Consider the following 10,390-nt stretch of genomic DNA (forward strand, 5'->3'; position numbering starts at 1 on the left):
GCATAAGATGGGACCGTTAATTATCCACCTCGCATTGTGTTTCTCCTCCACCATTGTAGGGCGGGCACTTGACTGATGTTATTGAGTTTCTTCACTTTCATTTTATTGTGGGATCTCAAAGGGAATGAAATATACTCATGCTGGAAACGTCTGTATATATTTGGTAGCTCTCAGTGCTTTCCACAAGATGCAACTGGGGCTTGCTTTTAGTGTCCGATATGTCTCAAGTAATCTGCTTTCAAGAAAGAATTAAGTCAGGTTTCAGAATAAATACACTTCTCTCACAGCTGCTGGCCCCCTCATTTAGGGAAGCTGCTCCCCGTTGCTCCCATTCTGCCGTCCATGAGATACTGTACCCATCACAGAGGAGCCCAGGCTATTGTAAAAGGGGGCACAGGCTTGGTGACAGTGGGTCCCCACAGCCCTACCCCAGGTTTCTCAGCCCTGGGAAAACAGATGAGCCTGTTTCTTCATGAAGCACCTTTGAAGCAGTCATGTTACAAGTTTGAGAATTTTCTAATGTTGCTATGTATCATTTTAATTTATAATTAAAAATGTCTTCTACATCTGTGATGACTTTCTCTTTTGAGTTCTAATTTCGTGACTTGGAATCTAACTGTTGAGTCATTTACTATTTGTGAGACCTTGGGCAAAATGCTTAAAGCCCCGCCTCAGTTTCCTCATATGCAAAATGAGAATGATGGTTCTTACCTCATAAAGTAGAGCTAATATACATAAAGCACTAAGCCCAGTGCCTAGTATATTAGGTGCTCAATAAATGTAAGCTATTATTGGTCTCCATCATTACTCAATTAGGCCGACTGGAGGTGTAGCTGACAGTTTCTTCAAAAATAGTTTATGGGGACTAAATTCTTAACAATGATGTCTACTTGAAAATTACTAAAGGAATAGATCTTAAATATTTTTTTCACCATTTAAAAAAATGTGAGGTGATGGGTATGTTAATTAGCTTGATTTATTTCACAACATGTACATGTATCAACATTCACATTGTACATCATAAATAGATATAATTTTGTCAATTATGCCTTAATAAAGCTGAGGGAATCCAGATTTTGGATTTATTCTGTTTTCCTGTTCTTAAATTGCTTAATTTCTGTTTCACTTTATCATTTTCATTCTTGTGCTTATGTTTATTTTGTCATAATTTTTAAAGTTTTTTTTAAATTAACATTCAGTCAATTTATTTCCATTCTGTCTTACTTAGTACCACATTTAAAGCTGTGAATTTTTTCTCTGAATATGGTTTTAGCCATCTTATATATAGAAATTCAATCATAGTCTAGATATTCTAAAATTTTAACTTTGGTTTCAACTTAGAAAGGAATTTCAAAATTTCCAAAAGGTTGGGTTTTGGTTTTTTTCTATTTTGATTATTAAACTGTAGATTTTTTTTTCTTTTGTTTGACATAAGAGAATGCAATCTGTACTATTTCTAATTTTGAAATGCATGGAGGCTTTCTTTGGCACCCAAGATATGATCAGTTTCAAGAAATATCTCAGGGGCAGTAGAAGGTACGGTCTGTTTGAATATGAAATTAAATGGAATTTTTGTTTGGATATGGAATTAAATATATATTAATATGTAACAATAATTACTAATTACATATTATTCCCATCCTCTATATCACCATTTACATTCATGGATTTTGTCATAGGTGTTAAAGTCTCTCTGATTATGTTTTTGTTTCTCTTTGAATTTTCAGGTCCTTTTGTGTGTGTGTGTGTGTGTGTGTGTGTGTGTATACATATATATTTAATTAATTAGTTAATTTAAGAGACAGGGTCTCTCTCTGTTACTCAAGCTAGAGTGCAGTGGTGCAATCATGGCTCACTGCCCCCTCAAACTCCTGGGCTCAAGTGATCCTCCTGCCTCAACTTCCCTAGTTGCTGAAACTACAAGCTCAAGCCACTACACCTGCCCACTTCATGTATTTTGATACATATAATGTGACTGCTAGAACACATAGACCCTTGCCTCCCTACTCCCGAATAAATATGATACTTATGCTTTCTGTTTCGTATTTTAGATCTAATGAAACAATTGTTTGAATTCTTTCCATCCAGATAACTGGGATAAGTTTTCTGCCTTCTTTTAAAACTCTGGCTCCATTGTCAATGAGAGCTGACCTTGTAGACAGAGTGGGTATGGAGAAAACAGAGACACCTCACAGTTAGGAAGTTGGGCTGAAGCCATCTTCAATGCCATCACCTTGGTCATTGTCATTCCAACCGATGGGGAAGGGGAGGAACACAAAGGGCAAGCAGGAAGGTTTACGGGCCAGGCCTGGGATGGCACTCACCTCTGCTCACATTCCATTGAAATCCCAAGCAAATGCAGGGTGTATCTGAACAGCCATATGCTCATCTATAACTCTGGGTCATGTAAAAAGAGAATAGGTTTTGGTGGACAGCTAACAGTTTCTGCCAGAATGCTGTTTTGTTTTGTGTTGCGTAGAGATTTAGGCCACTTACATTCTTGTTACAGATACACGCTTTTTTACCTTTAATTCAATGCTGTCTGATATTAAACTGGAGAATCCCAGTTATATTGGATCTGGAGACTGCCATTTCTCTCTCTGTTTTTTTAATCTTGAGCTATATGGTCAATTTTCTGATGCATCCTTACCCCTGCCACCCTTCTGGTAATTTAAAATTACTTAAAAATTAAAAAGAAATTTGTTTTAGAGGCAGAGTCTTGCTATGTTGCCCAGGCTGGACTCCTGGGCTCAAGTGATTCTCCCACCTCTGCCTCTCAAGTAGTTAGGAGTACAGGCATGTAACACTCCACCTGGCCACTTTTGTATTTTAAAGGATAAACTTTAAAAACTTTTAATATATTGATTAACTTTAAAAAATGAAGTGATTAGTAACTTCTTGCTGTGAAAGACAAGGAAATTAGCTCACTTACACTGGCCACTCAGCCCCTACTGAGTTGTCAACAAGCTGTAGGATTTTTGTCCCAGCCCATTAGTTACATTATTTTAAATTGTGACACTTGTCTTTCATTCTTACATTCATTGCTGTTAAATCTCATTATTAATTTTAAATTTTAACGGAGTCATAGTTCAAAGTTGGGTTTTTGTTTGTTTGTTTTTGAGACAGTGTCTCACTCTGTGGCCCAGGCTTGAGTGTAGTGGTGCCATCACAGCTCACTCCAGCCTTGAACTCTTGGGCTCAGGCGATCCTTTTGCCTCAGCCTCCCTAGTAGCTGGGACTACAGAGATGCACCACCACACCCAGCTAATTTTTAAATATTTATTTTGTAGAGACAGAGTTTTGCCATGTTGTCCAGGCTGGCCTCAAACTCCTGGGTTCAAGTGGTCCGCCTGCCTCGGACTCCCAAAATGCTGAGATTACAGGCATGAGCCACTGTGCCCGGCCTATAACTAGTTCTTACGTTTTGTGTCTTCTTCGTTACTGTACTCTCCACACTGATTCTCTTGGTTGACTGGATTTCATCAAATGTTATTTTCAAGAGAGGTTTGCAGGTGCAGGTGTTATGATTCCTGAGTCCTTGCATATTTTAGGAATTCTTCATTTGCCTTTATAACTGCTTGGGGAAAAAGATCTCAGATCACACTGTACAACATTGATATGAAGAAGCTGAGTGATAGATTACTTTTTTTGGCATAAGCTTCTCCAAGTAAGTTCTCCCAAGATATGTTTCAATGTTGCTCATTCCATATTACATTTTTCTAAAACATGATGTGTTCTCTTTATCTGCAGATTCAGTTCTTTAGGAAAAATATAATCATTTATTTGAATATATTTTTTCTGTGCCAATCGTAGCCTTCTCTACCTACCAGTATTTTTTACATTGAATCATCCTTGTCTATTCCCCATCTCAATATTTCTTCCTTCTGATCAAATATCCGCTAATCAGAGGCCTTCCCACATCCCAGGAAACCTAATAACCTTTGTCACTCTTTCCTCCTCATCCTGCCTTATTTTTCTCCACAGCATTTCTCATCAGTGCATGCTACCCCTGTACTCACCCCAATGAATACATAGCTCCACAAGGACAGGGGATTTTTTTTTTTTTTTTTTTTTTTTTTTGAGACAAAGTTTCACTCTTGTTTCCCAGGCTGCAGCACAATGGCACATCTCAGTTCACTGCAACTTCCACCTTCTGGGTTGAAGTGATTCTCCTGCCTTAGCCTCCCAAGTCCCTGGAATTACAGTCGTCCACCACTACACCTGGCAAATTTTTGTATTTTTAGTACAGACGGGGTTTTACCACATTGGCCAGGCTGGTCTCAAACTCCTGACCTCCAGGTGATCCACCTGCCTAGGCCTCTCAAAGTGCTGTAATTACAGGTGTGAGCTACCTTGACCAGCCTAACACTTCTTTTTTTAAGAATGTGTTCAGTGTATAGAAATACAGCTTACTGTTTTTGGTCTTATTTCCTGTAACTTTGTTGAATTCATTTATAAGTTCTAGTAGTTTGTGTGTATGTATTCTTCGTAATTTTCTATGTATAAAATCATGTTACCTTTGAAGGTAGTTTTATCTCTTCCTTTTCAATTTGGATTCTTTTTATTTATTTTTCTTACCTACTCACCTGGCTAACACTTATAGTGAGATGTTGAATAGAAGTTTCAAGAAAAAACATTCCTTTTTTTTTCCTTATTTTAGGATGAAAACTTTTAGTCTTTTACCATCCAACATAATGTTATATGTAGAGTTTTCATATATGCCAATTATCATACTGAGAAAGTTTTCTTCTATCCCTGGATTTGTGTACTTCTATTATTAAAGTGTGGTGAATGTGTTAATTTTTTCTGCTTCTACTGAGATAATCATGTTTTTTTAAGTTTATTTTTCTTTTTAATAATGTGATGCATCACATTGAATTAGTTTTATATGTTTAATCAACCCTATATTCCTGAAATAAATCTCATTTGGTCATGGTATATATTATTTATATTAGGTTGTTAGATTTGGTTTGCCGGAAGTTTGTTGAGATATTATCTAATATCTTTTGTGTGTATATATATAACAATATATATGTGTGTGTGTGTATATATATATATATACACACACACACATATATATTGTTATATATATACACACACACATATATATTGTTATATATATACACACTTATATAGTTATATATATATACACATTTGTATATTGTTTTGTATATATACACATATATATTGTTATATATACATACAAATATATATTGTTATATATACACATATATGTTATATATAGACACATATATTGTTATATATATACACATATTTTGTTATATATATACACACATATATTGTTAATTTACACATATATATTGTTATACATATACATAACTATATGTACATATACATATAGTTATATATAACATATAACACAAGTATATATGTACATATATACATATTTTGTATATGACATATATATGTACATATATACATATGGTATATATGTATATATAACATATATGTACATATACGCACACACAAAAGAATTAGTTATATGTACATATATACATATATAACATGTTTATATGTGCATGTATACATATATAGCATGTTTATATGTACATACACACACATGTGTGTGCATATATATGTATATACATATAACATGTATATGTGTATATATATACATATAACATGTATATGTATATATATACACACACAAAAGTTATTAGTCTATAGTTTTTTATTTTTTTTTGACTTTTATATTAGAATAATACTGTTCTCATTGCATGAGAGGGGAAGTTTCTTCCTTGTCTCTTATTGTTTGAAAAATGTTTGATAAGAATTGGTTTTGATTATCATTTAAATATTTTGTCAAATTCAGCAGTAAAGACATCTAGGCTCTGCTTTAATTTGTTGAAATATTTTTCATTTTTGTTTTATTTTTTCTGAATAAATCTTCTTGATGTATTTTAGGTCAATTTTGAGTTTTTTCTGCTTGAGTCACTTTGGTAGTTTGTGTGTTTCTAGGATTTGGTCCATTGCATCCAGTGTACCTAATTTGCTGTCATATAATTGGTTATATTATGCTTTCATAATTTTTTCATTTCTGCAAAGTTAGTGGTAATGTTCACACTTTTATTGTTGAGTTAGTCATTTGAGTCTTCTTTTTTCCTTGTTAATCTAGTAAAGTTTGTCAATCTTCTTTATCTTAAAAATCAACTGGTTTCATTGTTTATTTCAATTATTTTTTTATTCTCCAGCTCATTGATTTTCATTCTCATTTTTATTTTTTTTTTTCCACTTGCTTTGGGTTAACTTTGTCCTAAGTTGTCTAGTTCCTTAAGCAGATGTTCTGGTTAGTGATTTAAACTCTTCCTTGTTTTATATGTAAGATTTTATAGCTATAAAGCCTCTCTAAGCACTGCCTTCACTGAATCATATATGGTTTTGTACATTGTGTTTTTATTCAACTTCAAGTATTTTCTGATATCCTTTTTGAATCCAGTTGTTGCTTTAAAGTGTATCATTTAATTACAGTATATTGGGGAATTTCAGCTTTCTGTTATGGGTGTCCTATTTCAATTGATTGTGCTTGGAGAATATACTTTATATGATTACTATCTTTATAAATATACTGAGGCTTATTTTTTGGCTTAATATATGCTCTATCCTGGTGAATTCTTGTGCATTTGAAAAGAATATGCTTTCCGCTGCTTTTGAGTGGAGTATCCAATATATGTCTCTTAGGTCTAATTGTCTTGTAGTGTTCTAGTTGTCTTTCTTATTTATCTCATGTCTAAATGTGCTACTTTTGAAATTGGACTTATGAAGTCCAATTTCTGCCATTATGAAGAATTTCTGCCATTTAAATTTTCTCCCTAATTCTTTTACTAGGTTTTAAATTAGTATTTTTTCCATGAATTTTTGCCAGAAGGGTTTTAAAAGACTTTGAATGTGGAGTGTTTGTTTATAGACATTATGGAGTAGATTACTCTCAATATTTATAACAACATTGTTTGCCTTATAATAATCTTTAAATTGTTATTCTATCTCTTAAATTTGAGTCAGAATTTTTTTAAAATGCAGATCAATCTTTTATATACATATTCTGGAGCTTCAGTAGCCCACTGACAATGCTATTAATTTCTCCCAGATGCCATGCTTATTTCTTACCAAAGTCAAATTCAATATTTCATTTATTGAAAGATGAACATGATACAAACTCTTTGGAAGTTTGTTACATTACATTCTCCAAGGAGCCCTGTGTAGTAGCATATTTAAATCAGGAGAGAAAATACATTTGTATTTTAACATGTAAACATATAGGCTGTTTTGGATTTCAATTTATGAGATGTATTAATTAAGATGCACCAAGTAGATTACTCAGTTACTTGATATAAGCAAAGTACTAAATCATAAATTGATATATATCATTGTTAATCATTGAAATTTATAGATAATTCTGAGCCAAGATAGCAAATACCTAATGAATAACAGGGTTAGAACATTTCTTCAGCAAAAGTAAAACTGTAGGTATATCTTTTATTTGTAGGTTATGAATTGATCTTACTAACCTTTACTAAAAGAGAGGCAGGTTCAAGGAATTCCAGTCATATAATTTTTGATTTCCGATTGACAACTATAGAAATGCTAAGTTATTTAAATCACTTGCATTAAATATTTTAAAGTCAGAAACATCAAATATACAAATGAAGGTAACAAAAATCTTACATCTTTTATTTTTACGCTTTCAGTTTTAAACTCAATTGAAACCACACAGAGCTCAAATTAGCCTTTAGTATTACTTTTTCACTTCAAAGCTAGCCAGCTATTGATAAAAAAAAACATTTCAAAAAAATCGTTGTTTGCTGATTTTCATCCTTAAATATATTTTAACATATAGCAATTTAGAGTTAAGTATCTCCATCAACTTACTTTTGGTTTACAGACTTTACTTCTTTAAATTTACATAGAAAACTGGAAACAAAATCTTATCTCCATGAACTTCAATTCTGTGAATCTATTCAGTCCCAGCAGATGGGATTTAATATGCTTCAACCATATAACTACTGTAGCCATTTGGCACACAAGAAGTATTTTAGCCATTAGGCATTTTTAGAGATGGCTGTTGGAATCATTTCTCTAGAGAGACTAACATAAGAAAGAAGAGAGGAGTCGCAGATCAGTCAGAGAAAGAATAATCCATTAAAAAATAAATTTGTAGTAGGGCAGGATTTAGAACTGAAAAAGGGAAACAAAAGGAATAAAGCAGAATGAACAACACTGATACAGATTGGTGTTTTCCTGAAATCAAGTTAACTGGAAAGGGAAACACTGTTTCTTGATTACAAGTTAAGTTATTTTAGTATTTAACAAGACACAGAGCCTTACTACTTTATTATTTTTTAATGTATTACTTCGTGGGCTTGGATGATGTTACACAATGTGGGAAAACAAAAATTTGTATTCTTTCCTTTGTGCCATTTTATATTGATCACAGATCCAGGAATTATTAATTATAATAATTGAATTTGCTGACATAAAGATAATTTTGCTTTAATAATTCTCAGTAGACTTCTAATTAATTAACATTTATCATATTGAAATCCATTTGTTTCACAATATGAATGAAACTGTTAGATGTGATAGTATGTGATCCAGAATAAATTAATCAAGAATATTATTCATTATAGATCCATTCAATTTTATGCACATGATATAGTCACTATTAAATATATTATTCATGATGTTAAAAATTAGTATTTATTATTATTTTAAGTTAATGTTACTTTTAAATAAATACAGTGATACTTAAACTAAAATATTTTCCATTGTTCATTAAATCTGTTTCACTATTACACTCATTCTCTTTACTAGAGAGATAACTTTTTTGTGACTGGATACTTACAGTCAGAATATATTTGACCACAGCCAGATGTAGTGGCTCAAGCCTGTAATCCCGACACTTTGAGAGGCTGAGGCAGGTGGATCACCTGAGGTCAGGAGTTCAAGACCAGCCCGGCCAACATGGTAAAATGTTGTCTCTACTAAAAATACAAAAATTAGCCAGGCATGGTGGCAGGTGCCTGTAGGCCAAGTGACTCAGAAAGCTGAGGCAAGAGACAGGAGACTTGCTTGAACCCGGGAGGCAGAGGTTACAGTGAGCCAAGATAGCACCACTGCCCTCCAGCCAGGGCAACAGAACAAGACTGTCTCAAAAAATTTTGGAAGGATAACTTTGGGATTTCAAACTGAGATGTGAAATTTAAGAGCTAAAAACAAAAAAAAAAAAAAAAAAAGGAGATTATATTAGACCACAAAATGACATTATTAATCAAGGATTAACAAAGAAAAAAGCATAGTAGAAAATCTTGGGGACTTGAGAGTATCATACTCATCTGTGACAATCCATTGGCGTTTGGTTTACTAACCCATGTGTCCCAGGTACAGAATTTCTAGTTCTGTTTAAGTGTGGTTCTATCACAAAAAGAGTAGTATATTGAGCAAGACAGAGCACACTTTATAGTTTGAGATAATTTGTCCATTCCTGTTACAGTCGACTTCTTTTTCCTACTAATCAGGTAATCTTTAGTGAGTGTTTTATCGATCATTAGGAATGTCCCTGAGCAACATATTTATTGGATACAAAGTATCCAAATAATGTTAAGGAAATCTAAATATGTGTAGGGTAACATTTGTTAATGTGGATGCATTCTGACAATGCTGTTATTAGTAAAGAAATAAATTACTAGAATTATAATGTAAATTAAATTCTAATGTGATTTAATGTTAAAAGAAATCCTATATGCCAATTTTTAAAAATATACTAAACAAAATTTGGAAACTAGTCTAATTTCAATCAGCATATCAATTTGAAGCATACTCTTCTCTGTTATTTCTGTCATTCCCAAATTATCTTGCTTTATTTTATTAATTTTATTGTTTTACATTTTTTCAAGGTAAATAATACAGGTAAAAAATAATAAAATGAATACTCCTGATGCTAACATCTCACTTAAGAAATGGAATGTTTTCTATACTTCAGAGACTTCTAGGTGCTCCCTATAGATGCCATGTTCCTTCTTTCCTTAGAAGAAGCCACATCTCTTGTTGTTTTCTGTTACTCATTCTTTAATTTTTCAAAAAGTGATTTTCACACTTGTGTATATAACTAAAGGCATTGTTTTAGTTTGAATTTTTAAAGATTACATATTAAAATCAGAATTATGTTGCAAGTATTGTTTGTGAATATTTATTGGCCCAATATTCTTGTTTTTCAGTTTCACTCATTCCAGTGTGCATATATGTAGTTCATTTGTTGACTCTCAGTGCTATATAAAATTGTATCATACCAATCAAAATAACATATTTTCTTTTCTATTGTTGACTGAAATACATTGTTCTCTGTTGCTTTCTTACTCTATAATTCTTTATAAAT

At 32.6% G+C, this 10,390-nt stretch overlaps 1 long non-coding RNA gene across 2 annotated transcripts in view; it reads right to left on the reverse strand.

Annotated features, from left to right (window-relative positions):
- LOC108296851 overlaps positions 1-10,390 on the reverse strand; it is a 58,869-nt gene that overhangs the window by 45,671 nt on the left and 2,808 nt on the right. For both annotated transcript variants that reach the window (XR_001822009.2, XR_005198463.1), the window contains exons 2-3: positions 2,325-2,389; positions 29-232 (exon numbers count right to left, since the gene is read on the reverse strand). This is a non-coding gene — a long non-coding RNA (uncharacterized LOC108296851). The remainder of the gene's footprint in view (positions 1-28; positions 233-2,324; positions 2,390-10,390) is intronic.

Source organism: Cebus imitator, unplaced genomic scaffold (assembly GCF_001604975.1).
Source record: "Cebus imitator isolate Cc_AM_T3 unplaced genomic scaffold, Cebus_imitator-1.0 Scaffold748, whole genome shotgun sequence".
NCBI classification, from domain to species: Eukaryota; Metazoa; Chordata; class Mammalia; order Primates; family Cebidae; genus Cebus; species Cebus imitator.